This window comes from Anomaloglossus baeobatrachus, chromosome 7, assembly GCF_048569485.1.
Source record: "Anomaloglossus baeobatrachus isolate aAnoBae1 chromosome 7, aAnoBae1.hap1, whole genome shotgun sequence".
NCBI classification, from domain to species: domain Eukaryota; kingdom Metazoa; phylum Chordata; class Amphibia; order Anura; family Aromobatidae; genus Anomaloglossus; species Anomaloglossus baeobatrachus.
The window spans coordinates 198247839-198268619 of NC_134359.1; the positions used below are offsets into that span (position 1 = coordinate 198247839).

Sequence of the window (20781 nt, forward strand, 5' to 3'; positions counted from 1 at the left end):
CCACTGTTTTTATTTGGCATGCTTGGTGCCATCCTACATCGCATGACATCTTCTTCCTTCTGAGCACTTAGACAGCACATATTTATAATTCCTTCATTCAACTATCTCAGAGATGTGAGAAAGACAAATTTGACATTAGTCTCTCACTATGAAAGGTGCCCTTTAAAAATCGAAACTTCTATATCGGGACTATGAAAAGAAGGCACTGCTGAGATTCGAACTCAGGATCTCCTGTTTACTAGACAGGCACTTTAACCAACTAAGCCACAGCACCTCTTTTCCTACTGACCGATAGTAAAGCAGCTTCTGGTAGAGTGGCCTTATCTGATCTTCAGTGTCATCTGATGTCTAGAGACAAACTAATGCAAATGCTATCTGGGATAAACCAATTTTCAGGGCTTCAATACAGACACGACATTCAATCTTCAGTAAAAATACTGTTATTAAAAACCCTGAGCATTAGCTCATTTCTGATATGGTTTGAGCTAGTCTACCTCTTGACATTATCCAGTGTAGGAGATGTGATAAGGTCCATTTTGCCAGAGGCCGATACACAATCTTTAGCTCAATTGTACAGACTAGTCAAAATCCTCATCAGATCATATCACCTGATTTCAGGTTTGTCATGTAGACGAGGTGGCCGAGTGGTTAAGGCGATGGACTGCTAATCCATTGTGCTCTGCATGCATGGGTTCGAATCCCATCATCGTCGGTTTAATCTCCTTCTTCTGTGTTGAAAAGCTTAGTTTCCATTTAGAACCCAGGTGGTGGATATTTGACCTTCTCAAATCTCTGAGATAGTGCAATTAAGGATTCATAAATCTGTGCTGTCTAAGTGCATATAAAAGAGAAGACGTCATCCGATGTAGGATTGCATCAGGCATGCCAAATAAAAACGGTGGGTTTTATTTTGCCAGATTGAGCATTGGTTTATGACTGGTAAGGATTGCCTTAGTCCAACTCCAGACACCAGACAGGGAAGGAGAAGAGATAAGGCCCACTCCGTTAGAGGCCAACTTAAAATCTTCAGTGAAAAAGCAAAGACTCAACAAAATGCTCTTCAGATCTTATGGTCTGGTTTCTACGTTTTTGGGCAGAGAAGTTGGCTGTGAAGTTCAGGTGATGCATTAACAATACAGTCTATGGATTGAGCTGTTTATGCATGGTTTTTACTTCCATCTTTGTTCTTGTTGTTTTCTTGCCCTTTCACTGTTCAAGAAGACTGCTATCAAACTTTTCTAGCAGGGAGAGATACGCATGGAAGCATTTCATGCTGTCTAAGTGCTCAGAAGGAAGAAGATGTCATGCGATGTAGGATGGCACCAAGCATGCCAAATAAAAACGGTGGGTTTTATTTTGCCAGATTGAGCATTGGTTTATGACTGGTAAGGATTGCCTTAGTCCAACTCCAGACACCAGACAATGAAGGAGAAGAGATAAGGCCCACTCCGTTAGAGGCCAACTTAAAATCTTCAGTGAAAAAGCAAAGACTCATCAAAATGCTCTTCAGATCTTATGGTCTGGTTTCTACGTTTTTGGGCAGAGAAGTTGGCTGTGAAGTTCAGGTGATGCATTAACAATACAGTCTATGGATTGAGCTGTTTATGCATGGTTTTGACTTCCATCTTTGTTCTTGTTGTTTTCTTGCCCTTTCACTGTTCAAGAAGACTGCTATCAAACTTTTCTAGCAGGGAGAGATGCGCATGGAAGCATTTCAATCTGGCAAAAGAAAACCACTGTTTTTATTTGGCATGCTTGGTGCCATCCTACATCGCATGACATCTTCTTCCTTCTGAGCACTTAGACAGCACATATTTATAATTCCTTCATTCAACTATCTCAGAGATGTGAGAAAGACAAATTTGACATTAGTCTCTCACTATGAAAGGTGCCCTTTAAAAATCGAAACTTCTATATCGGGACTATGAAAAGAAGGCACTGCTGAGATTCGAACTCAGGATCTCCTGTTTACTAGACAGGCACTTTAACCAACTAAGCCACAGCACCTCTTTTCCTACTGACCGATAGTAAAGCAGTTTCTGGTAGAGTGGCCTTATTTGATCTTCAGTGTCATCTGATGTCTAGAGACAAACTAATGCAAATGCTATCTGGGATAAACCAATTTTCAGGGCTTCAATACAGACACGACATTCAATCTTTAGTAAAAATACTGTTATTAAAAACCCTGAGCATTAGCTCATTTCTGATATGGTTTGAGCTAGTCTAACTCTTGACATTATCCAGTGTAGGAGATGTGATAAGGTCCATTTTGCCAGAGGCCGATACACAATCTTTAGCTCAATTGCACAGACTGGTCAAAATCCTCATCAGATCATATCACCTGATTTCAGGTTTGTCATGTAGACGAGGTGGCCGAGTGGTTAAGGCGATGGACTGCTAATCCATTGTGCTCTGCATGCATGGATTCGAATCCCATCCTCGTCAGTTTAATCTCCTTCTTCCGTGTTGAAAAGCTTAGTTTCCATTTAGAACCCAGGTGGTGGATATTTGACCTTCTCAAATCTCTGAGATAGTGCAATGAAGGATTCATAAATCTGTGCTGTCTAAGTGCATATAAAAGAGAAGACGTCATCCGATGTAGGATTGCATCAGGCATGCCAAATAAAAACGGTGGGTTTTATTTTGCCAGATTGAGCATTGGTTTATGACTGGTAAGGATTGCCTTAGTCCAACTCCAGACACCAGACAATGAAGGAGAAGAGATAAGGCCCACTCCGTTAGAGGCCAACTTAAAATCTTCAGTGAAAAAGCAAAGACTCATCAAAATGCTCTTCAGATCTTATGGTCTGGTTTCTACGTTTTTGGGCAGAGAAGTTGGCTGTGAAGTTCAGGTGATGCATTAACAATACAGTCTATGGATTGAGCTGTTTATGCATGGTTTTGACTTCCATCTTTGTTCTTGTTGTTTTCTTGCCCTTTCACTGTTCAAGAAGACTGCTATCAAACTTTTCTAGCAGGGAGAGATGCGCATGGAAGCATTTCAATCTGGCAAAAGAAAACCACTGTTTTTATTTGGCATGCTTGGTGCCATCCTACATCGCATGACATCTTCTTCCTTCTGAGCACTTAGACAGCACATATTTATAATTCCTTCATTCAACTATCTCAGAGATGTGAGAAAGACAAATTTGACATTAGTCTCTCACTATGAAAGGTGCCCTTTAAAAATCGAAACTTCTATATCGGGACTATGAAAAGAAGGCACTGCTGAGATTCGAACTCAGGATCTCCTGTTTACTAGACAGGCACTTTAACCAACTAAGCCACAGCACCTCTTTTCCTACTGACCGATAGTAAAGCAGTTTCTGGTAGAGTGGCCTTATTTGATCTTCAGTGTCATCTGATGTCTAGAGACAAACTAATGCAAATGCTATCTGGGATAAACCAATTTTCAGGGCTTCAATACAGACACGACATTCAATCTTTAGTAAAAATACTGTTATTAAAAACCCTGAGCATTAGCTCATTTCTGATATGGTTTGAGCTAGTCTAACTCTTGACATTATCCAGTGTAGGAGATGTGATAAGGTCCATTTTGCCAGAGGCCGATACACAATCTTTAGCTCAATTGCACAGACTGGTCAAAATCCTCATCAGATCATATCACCTGATTTCAGGTTTGTCATGTAGACGAGGTGGCCGAGTGGTTAAGGCGATGGACTGCTAATCCATTGTGCTCTGCATGCATGGGTTCGAATCCCTTCCTCGTCGGTTTAATCTCCTTCTTCCGTGTTGAAAAGCTTAGTTTCCATTTAGAACCCAGGTGGTGGATATTTGACCTTCTCAAATCTCTGAGATAGTGCAATGAAGGATTCATAAATCTGTGCTGTCTAAGTGCATATAAAAGAGAAGACGTCATCAGATGTAGGATTGCATCAGGCATGCCAAATAAAAACGGTGGGTTTTATTTTGCCAGATTGAGCATTGGTTTATGACTGGTAAGGATTGCCTTAGTCCAACTCCAGACACCAGACAATGAAGGAGAAGAGATAAGGCCCACTCCGTTAGAGGCCAACTTAAAATCTTCAGTGAAAAAGCAAAGACTCATCAAAATGCTCTTCAGATCTTATGGTCTGGTTTCTACGTTTTTGGGCAGAGAAGTTGGCTGTGAAGTTCAGGTGATGCATTAACAATACAGTCTATGGATTGAGCTGTTTATGCATGGTTTTGACTTCCATCTTTGTTCTTGTTGTTTTCTTGCCCTTTCACTGTTCAAGAAGACTGCTATCAAACTTTTCTAGCAGGGAGAGATGCGCATGGAAGCATTTCAATCTGGCAAAAGAAAACCACTGTTTTTATTTGGCATGCTTGGTGCCATCCTACATCGCATGACATCTTCTTCCTTCTGAGCACTTAGACAGCACATATTTATAATTCCTTCATTCAACTATCTCAGAGATGTGAGAAAGACAAATTTGACATTAGTCTCTCACTATGAAAGGTGCCCTTTAAAAATCGAAACTTCTATATCGGGACTATGAAAAGAAGGCACTGCTGAGATTCGAACTCAGGATCTCCTGTTTACTAGACAGGCACTTTAACCAACTAAGCCACAGCACCTCTTTTCCTACTGACCGATAGTAAAGCAGCTTCTGGTAGAGTGGCCTTATCTGATCTTCAGTGTCATCTGATGTCTAGAGACAAACTAATGCAAATGCTATCTGGGATAAACCAATTTTCAGGGCTTCAATACAGACACGACATTCAATCTTCAGTAAAAAAACTGTTATTAAAAACCCTGAGCATTAGCTCATTTCTGATATGGTTTGAGCTAGTCTACCTCTTGACATTATCCAGTGTAGGAGATGTGATAAGGTCCATTTTGCCAGAGGCCGATACACAATCTTTAGCTCAATTGCACAGACTAGTCAAAATCCTCATCAGATCATATCACCTGATTTCAGGTTTGTCATGTAGACGAGGTGGCCGAGTGGTTAAGGCGATGGACTGCTAATCCATTGTGCTCTGCATGCATGGGTTCGAATCCCATCATCGTCGGTTTAATCTCCTTCTTCCGTGTTGAAAAGCTTAGTTTCCATTTAGAACCCAGGTGGTGGATATTTGACCTTCTCAAATCTCTGAGATAGTGCAATGAAGGATTCATAAATCTGTGCTGTCTAAGTGCATATAAAAGAGAAGACGTCATCCGATGTAGGATTGCATCAGGCATGCCAAATAAAAACGGTGGGTTTTATTTTGCCAGATTGAGCATTGGTTTATGACTGGTAAGGATTGCCTTAGTCCAACTCCAGACACCAGACAATGAAGGAGAAGAGATAAGGCCCACTCCGTTAGAGGCCAACTTAAAATCTTCAGTGAAAAAGCAAAGACTCATCAAAATGCTCTTCAGATCTTATGGTCTGGTTTCTACGTTTTTGGGCAGAGAAGTTGGCTGTGAAGTTCAGGTGATGCATTAACAATACAGTCTATGGATTGAGCTGTTTATGCATGGTTTTGACTTCCATCTTTGTTCTTGTTGTTTTCTTGCCCTTTCACTGTTCAAGAAGACTGCTATCAAACTTTTCTAGCAGGGAGAGATGCGCATGGAAGCATTTCAATCTGGCAAAAGAAAACCACTGTTTTTATTTGGCATGCTTGGTGCCATCCTACATCGCATGACATCTTCTTCCTTCTGAGCACTTAGACAGCACATATTTATAATTCCTTCATTCAACTATCTCAGAGATGTGAGAAAGACAAATTTGACATTAGTCTCTCACTATGAAAGGTGCCCTTTAAAAATCGAAACTTCTATATCGGGACTATGAAAAGAAGGCACTGCTGAGATTCAAACTCAGGATCTCCTGTTTACTAGACAGGCACTTTAACCAACTAAGCCACAGCACCTCTTTTCCTACTGACCGATAGTAAAGCAGCTTCTGGTAGAGTGGCCTTATCTGATCTTCAGTGTCATCTGATGTCTAGAGACAAACTAATGCAAATGCTATCTGGGATAAACCAATTTTCAGGGCTTCAATACAGACACGACATTCAATCTTCAGTAAAAATACTGTTATTAAAAACCCTGAGCATTAGCTCATTTCTGATATGGTTTGAGCTAGTCTACCTCTTGACATTATCCAGTGTAGGAGATGTGATAAGGTCCATTTTGCCAGAGGCCGATACACAATCTTTAGCTCAATTGCACAGACTAGTCAAAATCCTCATCAGATCATATCACCTGATTTCAGGTTTGTCATGTAGACGAGGTGGCCGAGTGGTTAAGGCGATGGACTGCTAATCCATTGTGCTCTGCATGCATGGGTTCGAATCCCATCATCGTCGGTTTAATCTCCTTCTTCTGTGTTGAAAAGCTTAGTTTCCATTTAGAACCCAGGTGGTGGATATTTGACCTTCTCAAATCTCTGAGATAGTGCAATTAAGGATTCATAAATCTGTGCTGTCTAAGTGCATATAAAAGAGAAGACGTCATCCGATGTAGGATTGCATCAGGCATGCCAAATAAAAACGGTGGGTTTTATTTTGCCAGATTGAGCATTGGTTTATGACTGGTAAGGATTGCCTTAGTCCAACTCCAGACACCAGACAGGGAAGGAGAAGAGATAAGGCCCACTCCGTTAGAGGCCAACTTAAAATCTTCAGTGAAAAAGCAAAGACTCAACAAAATGCTCTTCAGATCTTATGGTCTGGTTTCTACGTTTTTGGGCAGAGAAGTTGGCTGTGAAGTTCAGGTGATGCATTAACAATACAGTCTATGGATTGAGCTGTTTATGCATGGTTTTTACTTCCATCTTTGTTCTTGTTGTTTTCTTGCCCTTTCACTGTTCAAGAAGACTGCTATCAAACTTTTCTAGCAGGGAGAGATACGCATGGAAGCATTTCATGCTGTCTAAGTGCTCAGAAGGAAGAAGATGTCATGCGATGTAGGATGGCACCAAGCATGCCAAATAAAAACGGTGGGTTTTATTTTGCCAGATTGAGCATTGGTTTATGACTGGTAAGGATTGCCTTAGTCCAACTCCAGACACCAGACAATGAAGGAGAAGAGATAAGGCCCACTCCGTTAGAGGCCAACTTAAAATCTTCAGTGAAAAAGCAAAGACTCATCAAAATGCTCTTCAGATCTTATGGTCTGGTTTCTACGTTTTTGGGCAGAGAAGTTGGCTGTGAAGTTCAGGTGATGCATTAACAATACAGTCTATGGATTGAGCTGTTTATGCATGGTTTTGACTTCCATCTTTGTTCTTGTTGTTTTCTTGCCCTTTCACTGTTCAAGAAGACTGCTATCAAACTTTTCTAGCAGGGAGAGATGCGCATGGAAGCATTTCAATCTGGCAAAAGAAAACCACTGTTTTTATTTGGCATGCTTGGTGCCATCCTACATCGCATGACATCTTCTTCCTTCTGAGCACTTAGACAGCACATATTTATAATTCCTTCATTCAACTATCTCAGAGATGTGAGAAAGACAAATTTGACATTAGTCTCTCACTATGAAAGGTGCCCTTTAAAAATCGAAACTTCTATATCGGGACTATGAAAAGAAGGCACTGCTGAGATTCAAACTCAGGATCTCCTGTTTACTAGACAGGCACTTTAACCAACTAAGCCACAGCACCTCTTTTCCTACTGACCGATAGTAAAGCAGCTTCTGGTAGAGTGGCCTTATCTGATCTTCAGTGTCATCTGATGTCTAGAGACAAACTAATGCAAATGCTATCTGGGATAAACCAATTTTCAGGGCTTCAATACAGACACGACATTCAATCTTCAGTAAAAATACTGTTATTAAAAACCCTGAGCATTAGCTCATTTCTGATATGGTTTGAGCTAGTCTACCTCTTGACATTATCCAGTGTAGGAGATGTGATAAGGTCCATTTTGCCAGAGGCCGATACACAATCTTTAGCTCAATTGCACAGACTAGTCAAAATCCTCATCAGATCATATCACCTGATTTCAGGTTTGTCATGTAGACGAGGTGGCCGAGTGGTTAAGGCGATGGACTGCTAATCCATTGTGCTCTGCATGCATGGGTTCGAATCCCATCATCGTCGGTTTAATCTCCTTCTTCTGTGTTGAAAAGCTTAGTTTCCATTTAGAACCCAGGTGGTGGATATTTGACCTTCTCAAATCTCTGAGATAGTGCAATTAAGGATTCATAAATCTGTGCTGTCTAAGTGCATATAAAAGAGAAGACGTCATCCGATGTAGGATTGCATCAGGCATGCCAAATAAAAACGGTGGGTTTTATTTTGCCAGATTGAGCATTGGTTTATGACTGGTAAGGATTGCCTTAGTCCAACTCCAGACACCAGACAGGGAAGGAGAAGAGATAAGGCCCACTCCGTTAGAGGCCAACTTAAAATCTTCAGTGAAAAAGCAAAGACTCAACAAAATGCTCTTCAGATCTTATGGTCTGGTTTCTACGTTTTTGGGCAGAGAAGTTGGCTGTGAAGTTCAGGTGATGCATTAACAATACAGTCTATGGATTGAGCTGTTTATGCATGGTTTTTACTTCCATCTTTGTTCTTGTTGTTTTCTTGCCCTTTCACTGTTCAAGAAGACTGCTATCAAACTTTTCTAGCAGGGAGAGATACGCATGGAAGCATTTCATGCTGTCTAAGTGCTCAGAAGGAAGAAGATGTCATGCGATGTAGGATGGCACCAAGCATGCCAAATAAAAACGGTGGGTTTTATTTTGCCAGATTGAGCATTGGTTTATGACTGGTAAGGATTGCCTTAGTCCAACTCCAGACACCAGACAATGAAGGAGAAGAGATAAGGCCCACTCCGTTAGAGGCCAACTTAAAATCTTCAGTGAAAAAGCAAAGACTCATCAAAATGCTCTTCAGATCTTATGGTCTGGTTTCTACGTTTTTGGGCAGAGAAGTTGGCTGTGAAGTTCAGGTGATGCATTAACAATACAGTCTATGGATTGAGCTGTTTATGCATGGTTTTGACTTCCATCTTTGTTCTTGTTGTTTTCTTGCCCTTTCACTGTTCAAGAAGACTGCTATCAAACTTTTCTAGCAGGGAGAGATGCGCATGGAAGCATTTCAATCTGGCAAAAGAAAACCACTGTTTTTATTTGGCATGCTTGGTGCCATCCTACATCGCATGACATCTTCTTCCTTCTGAGCACTTAGACAGCACATATTTATAATTCCTTCATTCAACTATCTCAGAGATGTGAGAAAGACAAATTTGACATTAGTCTCTCACTATGAAAGGTGCCCTTTAAAAATCGAAACTTCTATATCGGGACTATGAAAAGAAGGCACTGCTGAGATTCGAACTCAGGATCTCCTGTTTACTAGACAGGCACTTTAACCAACTAAGCCACAGCACCTCTTTTCCTACTGACCGATAGTAAAGCAGTTTCTGGTAGAGTGGCCTTATTTGATCTTCAGTGTCATCTGATGTCTAGAGACAAACTAATGCAAATGCTATCTGGGATAAACCAATTTTCAGGGCTTCAATACAGACACGACATTCAATCTTTAGTAAAAATACTGTTATTAAAAACCCTGAGCATTAGCTCATTTCTGATATGGTTTGAGCTAGTCTAACTCTTGACATTATCCAGTGTAGGAGATGTGATAAGGTCCATTTTGCCAGAGGCCGATACACAATCTTTAGCTCAATTGCACAGACTGGTCAAAATCCTCATCAGATCATATCACCTGATTTCAGGTTTGTCATGTAGACGAGGTGGCCGAGTGGTTAAGGCGATGGACTGCTAATCCATTGTGCTCTGCATGCATGGGTTCGAATCCCATCCTCGTCGGTTTAATCTCCTTCTTCCGTGTTGAAAAGCTTAGTTTCCATTTAGAACCCAGGTGGTGGATATTTGACCTTCTCAAATCTCTGAGATAGTGCAATGAAGGATTCATAAATCTGTGCTGTCTAAGTGCATATAAAAGAGAAGACGTCATCCGATGTAGGATTGCATCAGGCATGCCAAATAAAAACGGTGGGTTTTATTTTGCCAGATTGAGCATTGGTTTATGACTGGTAAGGATTGCCTTAGTCCAACTCCAGACACCAGACAATGAAGGAGAAGAGATAAGGCCCACTCCGTTAGAGGCCAACTTAAAATCTTCAGTGAAAAAGCAAAGACTCATCAAAATGCTCTTCAGATCTTATGGTCTGGTTTCTACGTTTTTGGGCAGAGAAGTTGGCTGTGAAGTTCAGGTGATGCATTAACAATACAGTCTATGGATTGAGCTGTTTATGCATGGTTTTGACTTCCATCTTTGTTCTTGTTGTTTTCTTGCCCTTTCACTGTTCAAGAAGACTGCTATCAAACTTTTCTAGCAGGGAGAGATGCGCATGGAAGCATTTCAATCTGGCAAAAGAAAACCACTGTTTTTATTTGGCATGCTTGGTGCCATCCTACATCGCATGACATCTTCTTCCTTCTGAGCACTTAGAGAGCACATATTTATAATTCCTTCATTCAACTATCTCAGAGATGTGAGAAAGACAAATTTGACATTAGTCTCTCACTATGAAAGGTGCCCTTTAAAAATCGAAACTTCTATATCGGGACTATGAAAAGAAGGCACTGCTGAGATTCGAACTCAGGATCTCCTGTTTACTAGACAGGCACTTTAACCAACTAAGCCACAGCACCTCTTTTCCTACTGACCGATAGTAAAGCAGTTTCTGGTAGAGTGGCCTTATTTGATCTTCAGTGTCATCTGATGTCTAGAGACAAACTAATGCAAATGCTATCTGGGATAAACCAATTTTCAGGGCTTCAATACAGACACGACATTCAATCTTTAGTAAAAATACTGTTATTAAAAACCCTGAGCATTAGCTCATTTCTGATATGGTTTGAGCTAGTCTAACTCTTGACATTATCCAGTGTAGGAGATGTGATAAGGTCCATTTTGCCAGAGGCCGATACACAATCTTTAGCTCAATTGCACAGACTGGTCAAAATCCTCATCAGATCATATCACCTGATTTCAGGTTTGTCATGTAGACGAGGTGGCCGAGTGGTTAAGGCGATGGACTGCTAATCCATTGTGCTCTGCATGCATGGATTCGAATCCCATCCTCGTCGGTTTAATCTCCTTCTTCCGTGTTGAAAAGCTTAGTTTCCATTTAGAACCCAGGTGGTGGATATTTGACCTTCTCAAATCTCTGAGATAGTGCAATGAAGGATTCATAAATCTGTGCTGTCTAAGTGCATATAAAAGAGAAGACGTCATCCGATGTAGGATTGCATCAGGCATGCCAAATAAAAACGGTGGGTTTTATTTTGCCAGATTGAGCATTGGTTTATGACTGGTAAGGATTGCCTTAGTCCAACTCCAGACACCAGACAATGAAGGAGAAGAGATAAGGCCCACTCCGTTAGAGGCCAACTTAAAATCTTCAGTGAAAAAGCAAAGACTCATCAAAATGCTCTTCAGATCTTATGGTCTGGTTTCTACGTTTTTGGGCAGAGAAGTTGGCTGTGAAGTTCAGGTGATGCATTAACAATACAGTCTATGGATTGAGCTGTTTATGCATGGTTTTGACTTCCATCTTTGTTCTTGTTGTTTTCTTGCCCTTTCACTGTTCAAGAAGACTGCTATCAAACTTTTCTAGCAGGGAGAGATGCGCATGGAAGCATTTCAATCTGGCAAAAGAAAACCACTGTTTTTATTTGGCATGCTTGGTGCCATCCTACATCGCATGACATCTTCTTCCTTCTGAGCACTTAGAGAGCACATATTTATAATTCCTTCATTCAACTATCTCAGAGATGTGAGAAAGACAAATTTGACATTAGTCTCTCACTATGAAAGGTGCCCTTTAAAAATCGAAACTTCTATATCGGGACTATGAAAAGAAGGCACTGCTGAGATTCGAACTCAGGATCTCCTGTTTACTAGACAGGCACTTTAACCAACTAAGCCACAGCACCTCTTTTCCTACTGACCGATAGTAAAGCAGTTTCTGGTAGAGTGGCCTTATTTGATCTTCAGTGTCATCTGATGTCTAGAGACAAACTAATGCAAATGCTATCTGGGATAAACCAATTTTCAGGGCTTCAATACAGACACGACATTCAATCTTTAGTAAAAATACTGTTATTAAAAACCCTGAGCATTAGCTCATTTCTGATATGGTTTGAGCTAGTCTAACTCTTGACATTATCCAGTGTAGGAGATGTGATAAGGTCCATTTTGCCAGAGGCCGATACACAATCTTTAGCTCAATTGCACAGACTGGTCAAAATCCTCATCAGATCATATCACCTGATTTCAGGTTTGTCATGTAGACGAGGTGGCCGAGTGGTTAAGGCGATGGACTGCTAATCCATTGTGCTCTGCATGCATGGGTTCGAATCCCATCCTCGTCGGTTTAATCTCCTTCTTCCGTGTTGAAAAGCTTAGTTTCCATTTAGAACCCAGGTGGTGGATATTTGACCTTCTCAAATCTCTGAGATAGTGCAGTGAAGGATTCATAAATCTGTGCTGTCTAAGTGCATATAAAAGAGAAGACGTCATCCGATGTAGGATTGCATCAGGCATGCCAAATAAAAACGGTGGGTTTTATTTTGCCAGATTGAGCATTGGTTTATGACTGGTAAGGATTGCCTTAGTCCAACTCCAGACACCAGACAATGAAGGAGAAGAGATAAGGCCCACTCCGTTAGAGGCCAACTTAAAATCTTCAGTGAAAAAGCAAAGACTCATCAAAATGCTCTTCAGATCTTATGGTCTGGTTTCTACGTTTTTGGGCAGAGAAGTTGGCTGTGAAGTTCAGGTGATGCATTAACAATACAGTCTATGGATTGAGCTGTTTATGCATGGTTTTGACTTCCATCTTTGTTCTTGTTGTTTTCTTGCCCTTTCACTGTTCAAGAAGACTGCTATCAAACTTTTCTAGCAGGGAGAGATGCGCATGGAAGCATTTCAATCTGGCAAAAGAAAACCACTGTTTTTATTTGGCATGCTTGGTGCCATCCTACATCGCATGACATCTTCTTCCTTCTGAGCACTTAGAGAGCACATATTTATAATTCCTTCATTCAACTATCTCAGAGATGTGAGAAAGACAAATTTGACATTAGTCTCTCACTATGAAAGGTGCCCTTTAAAAATCGAAACTTCTATATCGGGACTATGAAAAGAAGGCACTGCTGAGATTCGAACTCAGGATCTCCTGTTTACTAGACAGGCACTTTAACCAACTAAGCCACAGCACCTCTTTTCCTACTGACCGATAGTAAAGCAGTTTCTGGTAGAGTGGCCTTATTTGATCTTCAGTGTCATCTGATGTCTAGAGACAAACTAATGCAAATGCTATCTGGGATAAACCAATTTTCAGGGCTTCAATACAGACACGACATTCAATCTTTAGTAAAAATACTGTTATTAAAAACCCTGAGCATTAGCTCATTTCTGATATGGTTTGAGCTAGTCTAACTCTTGACATTATCCAGTGTAGGAGATGTGATAAGGTCCATTTTGCCAGAGGCCGATACACAATCTTTAGCTCAATTGCACAGACTGGTCAAAATCCTCATCAGATCATATCACCTGATTTCAGGTTTGTCATGTAGACGAGGTGGCCGAGTGGTTAAGGCGATGGACTGCTAATCCATTGTGCTCTGCATGCATGGGTTCGAATCCCATCCTCGTCGGTTTAATCTCCTTCTTCCGTGTTGAAAAGCTTAGTTTCCATTTAGAACCCAGGTGGTGGATATTTGACCTTCTCAAATCTCTGAGATAGTGCAGTGAAGGATTCATAAATCTGTGCTGTCTAAGTGCATATAAAAGAGAAGACGTCATCCGATGTAGGATTGCATCAGGCATGCCAAATAAAAACGGTGGGTTTTATTTTGCCAGATTGAGCATTGGTTTATGACTGGTAAGGATTGCCTTAGTCCAACTCCAGACACCAGACAATGAAGGAGAAGAGATAAGGCCCACTCCGTTAGAGGCCAACTTAAAATCTTCAGTGAAAAAGCAAAGACTCATCAAAATGCTCTTCAGATCTTATGGTCTGGTTTCTACGTTTTTGGGCAGAGAAGTTGGCTGTGAAGTTCAGGTGATGCATTAACAATACAGTCTATGGATTGAGCTGTTTATGCATGGTTTTGACTTCCATCTTTGTTCTTGTTGTTTTCTTGCCCTTTCACTGTTCAAGAAGACTGCTATCAAACTTTTCTAGCAGGGAGAGATGCGCATGGAAGCATTTCAATCTGGCAAAAGAAAACCACTGTTTTTATTTGGCATGCTTGGTGCCATCCTACATCGCATGACATCTTCTTCCTTCTGAGCACTTAGACAGCACATATTTATAATTCCTTCATTCAACTATCTCAGAGATGTGAGAAAGACAAATTTGACATTAGTCTCTCACTATGAAAGGTGCCCTTTAAAAATCGAAACTTCTATATCGGGACTATGAAAAGAAGGCACTGCTGAGATTCGAACTCAGGATCTCCTGTTTACTAGACAGGCACTTTAACCAACTAAGCCACAGCACCTCTTTTCCTACTGACCGATAGTAAAGCAGTTTCTGGTAGAGTGGCCTTATTTGATCTTCAGTGTCATCTGATGTCTAGAGACAAACTAATGCAAATGCTATCTGGGATAAACCAATTTTCAGGGCTTCAATACAGACACGACATTCAATCTTTAGTAAAAATACTGTTATTAAAAACCCTGAGCATTAGCTCATTTCTGATATGGTTTGAGCTAGTCTAACTCTTGACATTATCCAGTGTAGGAGATGTGATAAGGTCCATTTTGCCAGAGGCCGATACACAATCTTTAGCTCAATTGCACAGACTGGTCAAAATCCTCATCAGATCATATCACCTGATTTCAGGTTTGTCATGTAGACGAGGTGGCCGAGTGGTTAAGGCGATGGACTGCTAATCCATTGTGCTCTGCATGCATGGATTCGAATCCCATCCTCGTCGGTTTAATCTCCTTCTTCCGTGTTGAAAAGCTTAGTTTCCATTTAGAACCCAGGTGGTGGATATTTGACCTTCTCAAATCTCTGAGATAGTGCAATGAAGGATTCATAAATCTGTGCTGTCAAAGTGCATATAAAAGAGAAGACGTCATCCGATGTAGGATTGCATCAGGCATGCCAAATAAAAACGGTGGGTTTTATTTTGCCAGATTGAGCATTGGTTTATGACTGGTAAGGATTGCCTTAGTCCAACTCCAGACACCAGACAATGAAGGAGAAGAGATAAGGCCCACTCCGTTAGAGGCCAACTTAAAATCTTCAGTGAAAAAGCAAAGACTCATCAAAATGCTCTTCAGATCTTATGGTCTGGTTTCTACGTTTTTGGGCAGAGAAGTTGGCTGTGAAGTTCAGGTGATGCATTAACAATACAGTCTATGGATTGAGCTGTTTATGCATGGTTTTGACTTCCATCTTTGTTCTTGTTGTTTTCTTGCCCTTTCACTGTTCAAGAAGACTGCTATCAAACTTTTCTAGCAGGGAGAGATGCGCATGGAAGCATTTCAATCTGGCAAAAGAAAACCACTGTTTTTATTTGGCATGCTTGGTGCCATCCTACATCGCATGACATCTTCTTCCTTCTGAGCACTTAGACAGCACATATTTATAATTCCTTCATTCAACTATCTCAGAGATGTGAGAAAGACAAATTTGACATTAGTCTCTCACTATGAAAGGTGCCCTTTAAAAATCGAAACTTCTATATCGGGACTATGAAAAGAAGGCACTGCTGAGATTCGAACTCAGGATCTCCTGTTTACTAGACAGGCACTTTAACCAACTAAGCCACAGCACCTCTTTTCCTACTGACCGATAGTAAAGCAGTTTCTGGTAGAGTGGCCTTATTTGATCTTCAGTGTCATCTGATGTCTAGAGACAAACTAATGCAAATGCTATCTGGGATAAACCAATTTTCAGGGCTTCAATACAGACACGACATTCAATCTTTAGTAAAAATACTGTTATTAAAAACCCTGAGCATTAGCTCATTTCTGATATGGTTTGAGCTAGTCTAACTCTTGACATTATCCAGTGTAGGAGATGTGATAAGGTCCATTTTGCCAGAGGCCGATACACAATCTTTAGCTCAATTGCACAGACTGGTCAAAATCCTCATCAGATCATATCACCTGATTTCAGGTTTGTCATGTAGACGAGGTGGCCGAGTGGTTAAGGCGATGGACTGCTAATCCATTGTGCTCTGCATGCATGGGTTCGAATCCCATCCTCGTCGGTTTAATCTCCTTCTTCCGTGTTGAAAAGCTTAGTTTCCATTTAGAACCCAGGTGGTGGATATTTGACCTTCTCAAATCTCTGAGATAGTGCAATGAAGGATTCATAAATCTGTGCTGTCTAAGTGCATATAAAAGAGAAGACGTCATCCGATGTAGGATTGCATCAGGCATGCCAAATAAAAACGGTGGGTTTTATTTTGCCAGATTGAGCATTGGTTTATGACTGGTAAGGATTGCCTTAGTCCAACTCCAGACACCAGACAATGAAGGAGAAGAGATAAGGCCCACTCCGTTAGAGGCCAACTTAAAATCTTCAGTGAAAAAGCAAAGACTCATCAAAATGCTCTTCAGATCTTATGGTCTGGTTTCTACGTTTTTGGGCAGAGAAGTTGGCTGTGAAGTTCAGGTGATGCATTAACAATACAGTCTATGGATTGAGCTGTTTATGCATGGTTTTGACTTCCATCTTTGTTCTTGTTGTTTTCTTGCCCTTTCACTGTTCAAGAAGACTGCTATCAAACTTTTCTAGCAGGGAGAGATGCGCATGGAAGCATTTCAATCTGGCAAAAGAAAACCACTGTTTTTATTTGGCATGCTTGGTGCCATCCTACATCGCATGACATCTTCTTCCTTCTGAGCACTTAGACAGCACATATTTATAATTCCTTCATTCAACTCTCTCAGAGATGTGAGAAAGACAAATTTGACATTAGTCTCTCACTATGAAAGGTGCCCTTTAAAAATCGAAACTTCTATATCGGGACTATGAAAAGAAGGCACTGCTGAGATTCGAACTCAGGATCTCCTGTTTACTAGACAGGCACTTTAACCAACTAAGCCACAGCACCTCTTTTCCTACTGACCGATAGTAAAGCAGTTTCTGGTAGAGTGGCCTTATTTGATCTTCAGTGTCATCTGATGTCTAGAGACAAACTAATGCAAATGCTATCTGGGATAAACCAATTTTCAGGGCTTCAATACAGACACGACATTCAATCTTTAGTAAAAATACTGTTATTAAAAACCCTGAGCATTAGCTCATTTCTGATATGGTTTGAGCTAGTCTAACTCTTGACATTATCCAGTGTAGGAGATGTGATAAGGTCCATTTTGCCAGAGGCCGATACACAATCTTTAGCTCAATTGCACAGACTGGTCAAAATCCTCATCAGATCATATCACCTGATTTCAGGTTTGTCATGTAGACGAGGTGGCCGAGTGGTTAAGGCGATGGACTGCTAATCCATTGTGCTCTGCATGCATGGATTCGAATCCCATCCTCGTCGGTTTAATCTCCTTCTTCCGTGTTGAAAAGCTTAGTTTCCATTTAGAACCCAGGTGGTGGATATTTGACCTTCTCAAATCTCTGAGATAGTGCAATGAAGGATTCATAAATCTGTGCTGTCTAAGTGCATATAAAAGAGAAGACGTCATCCGATGTAGGATTGCATCAGGCATGCCAAATAAAAACGGTGGGTTTTATTTTGCCAGATTGAGCATTGGTTTATGACTGGTAAGGATTGCCTTAGTCCAACTCCAGACACCAGACAATGAAGGAGAAGAGATAAGGCCCACTCCGTTAGAGGCCAACTTAAAATCTTCAGTGAAAAAGCAAAGACTCATCAAAATGCTCTTCAGATCTTATGGTCTGGTTTCTACGTTTTTGGGCAGAGAAGTTGGCTGTGAAGTTCAGGTGATGCATTAACAATACAGTCTATGGATTGAGCTGTTTATGCATGGTTTTGACTTCCATCTTTGTTCTTGTTGTTTTCTTGCCCTTTCACTGTTCAAGAAGACTGCTATCAAACTTTTCTAGCAGGGAGAGATGCGCATGGAAGCATTTCAATCTGGCAAAAGAAAACCACTGTTTTTATTTGGCATGCTTGGTGCCATCCTACATCGCATGACATCTTCTTCCTTCTGAGCACTTAGACAGCACATATTTATAATTCCTTCATTCAACTCTCTCAGAGATGTGAGAAAGACAAATTTGACATTAGTCTCTCACTATGAAAGGTGCCCTTTAAAAATCGAAACTTCTATATCGGGACTATGAAAAGAAGGCACTGCTGAGATTCGAACTCAGGATCTCCTGTTTACTAGACAGGCACTTTAACCAACTAAGCCACAGCACCTCTTTTCCTACTGACCGATAGTAAAGCAGTTTCTGGTAGAGTGGCCTTATTTGATCTTCAGTGTCATCTGATGTCTAGAGACAAACTAATGCAAATGCTATCTGGGATAAACCAATTTTCAGGGCTTCAATACAGACACGACATTCAATCTTTAGTAAAAATACTGTTATTAAAAACCCTGAGCATTAGCTCATTTCTGATATGGTTTGAGCTAGTCTAACTCTTGACATTATCCAGTGTAGGAGATGTGATAAGGTCCATTTTGCCAGAGGCCGATACACAATCTTTAGCTCAATTGCACAGACTGGTCAAAATCCTCATCAGATCATATCACCTGATTTCAGGTTTGTCATGTAGACGAGGTGGCCGAGTGGTTAAGGCGATGGACTGCTAATCCATTGTGCTCTGCATGCATGGATTCGAATCCCATCCTCGTCGGTTTAATCTCCTTCTTCCGTGTTGAAAAGCTTAGTTTCCATTTAGAACCCAGGTGGTGGATATTTGACCTTCTCAAATCTCTGAGATAGTGCAATGAAGGATTCATAAATCTGTGCTGTCTAAGTGCATATAAAAGAGAAGACGTCATCCGATGTAGGATTGCATCAGGCATGCCAAATAAAAACGGTGGGTTTTATTTTGCCAGATTGAGCATTGGTTTATGACTGGTAAGGATTGCCTTAGTCCAACTCCAGACACCAGACAATGAAGGAGAAGAGATAAGGCCCACTCCGTTAGAGGCCAACTTAAAATCTTCAGTGAAAAAGCAAAGACTCATCAAAATGCTCTTCAGATCTTATGGTCTGGTTTCTACGTTTTTGGGCAGAGAAGTTGGCTGTGAAGTTCAGGTGATGCATTAACAATACAGTCTATGGATTGAGCTGTTTATGCATGGTTTTGACTTCCATCTTTGTTCTTGTTGTTTTCTTGCCCTTTCACTGTTCAAGAAGACTGCTATCAAACTTTTCTAGCAGGGAGAGATGCGCATGGAAGCATTTCAATCTGGCAAAAGAAAACCACTGTTTTTATTTGGCATGCTTGGTGCCATCCTACATCGCATGACATCTTCTTCCTTCTGAGCACTTAGACAGCACATATTTATAATTCCTTCATTCAACTATCTCAGAGATGTGAGAAAGACAAATTTGACATTAGTCTCTCACTATGAAAGGTGCCCTTTAAAAATCGAAACTTCTATATCGGGACTATGAAAAGAAGGCACTGCTGAGATTCGAACTCAGGATCTCCTGTTTACTAGACAGGCACTTTAACCAACTAAGCCACAGCACCTCTTTTCCTACTGACCGATAGTAAAGCAGTTTCTGGTAGAGTGGCCTTATTTGATCTTCAGTGTCATCTGATGTCTAGAGACAAACTAATGCAAATGCTATCTGGGATAAACCAATTTTCAGGGCTTCAATACAGACACGACATTCAATCTTTAGTAAAAATACTGTTATTAAAAACCCTGAGCATTAGCTCATTTCTGATATGGTTTGAGCTAGTCTAACTCTTGACATTATCCAGTGTAGGAGATGTGATAAGGTCCATTTTGCCAGAGGCCGATACACAATCTTTAGCTCAATTGCACAGACTGGTCAAAATCCTCATCAGATCATATCACCTGATTTCAGGTTTGTCATGTAGACGAGGTGGCCGAGTGGTTAAGGCGATGGACTGCTAATCCATTGTGCTCTGCATGCATGGGTTCGAATCCCATCCTCGTCGGTTTAATCTCCTTCTTCCGTGTTGAAAAGCTTAGTTTCCATTTAGAACCCAGGTGGTGGATATTTGACCTTCTCAAATCTCTGAGATAGTGCAATGAAGGATTCATAAATCTGTGCTGTCTAAGTGCATATAAAAGAGAAGACGTCATCCGATGTAGGATTGCATCAGGCATGCCAAATAAAAACGGTGGGTTTTATTTTGCCAGATTGAGCATTGGTTTATGACTGGTAAGGATTGCCTTAGTCCAACTCCAGACACCAGACAATGAAGGAGAAGAGATAAGGCCCACTCCGTTAGAGGCCAACTTAAAATCTTCAGTGAAAAAGCAAAGACTCATCAAAATGCTCTTCAGATCTTATGGTCTGGTTTCTACGTTTTTGGGCAGAGAAGTTGGCTGTGAAGTTCAGGTGATGCATTAACAATACAGTCTATGGATTGAGCTGTTTATGCATGGTTTTGACTTCCATCTTTGTTCTTGTTGTTTTCTTGCCCTTTCACTGTTCAAGAAGACTGCTATCAAACTTTTCTAGCAGGGAGAGATGCGCATGGAAGCATTTCAATCTGGCAAAAGAAAACCACTGTTTTTATTTGGCATGCTTGGTGCCATCCTACATCGCATGACATCTTCTTCCTTCTGAGCACTTAGACAGCACATATTTATAATTCCTTCATTCAACTATCTCAGAGATGTGAGAAAGACAAATTTGACATTA

The 20781-nt window shown here is 40.8% G+C and overlaps 5 non-coding genes across 5 annotated transcripts; all 5 read left to right on the forward strand.

The window, feature by feature from the left end:
- Positions 1-9690: 9690 nt before the first annotated feature.
- TRNAS-GCU (transfer RNA serine (anticodon GCU)) lies at positions 9691-9772 on the forward strand. Its single transcript has one exon. It is a non-coding gene; the product is annotated as a tRNA-Ser (tRNA).
- Positions 9773-12264: 2492 nt separating this feature from the next.
- TRNAS-GCU (transfer RNA serine (anticodon GCU)) lies at positions 12265-12346 on the forward strand. Its single transcript has one exon. It is a non-coding gene; the product is annotated as a tRNA-Ser (tRNA).
- Positions 12347-13551: 1205 nt separating this feature from the next.
- TRNAS-GCU (transfer RNA serine (anticodon GCU)) lies at positions 13552-13633 on the forward strand. Its single transcript has one exon. It is a non-coding gene; the product is annotated as a tRNA-Ser (tRNA).
- A 2492-nt stretch (positions 13634-16125) lies between these two features.
- Positions 16126-16207, forward strand: TRNAS-GCU (transfer RNA serine (anticodon GCU)). Its single transcript has one exon. It is a non-coding gene; the product is annotated as a tRNA-Ser (tRNA).
- Positions 16208-19986: 3779 nt separating this feature from the next.
- TRNAS-GCU (transfer RNA serine (anticodon GCU)) lies at positions 19987-20068 on the forward strand. The gene has a single exon. It is a non-coding gene; the product is annotated as a tRNA-Ser (tRNA).
- Positions 20069-20781: the final 713 nt, after the last annotated feature.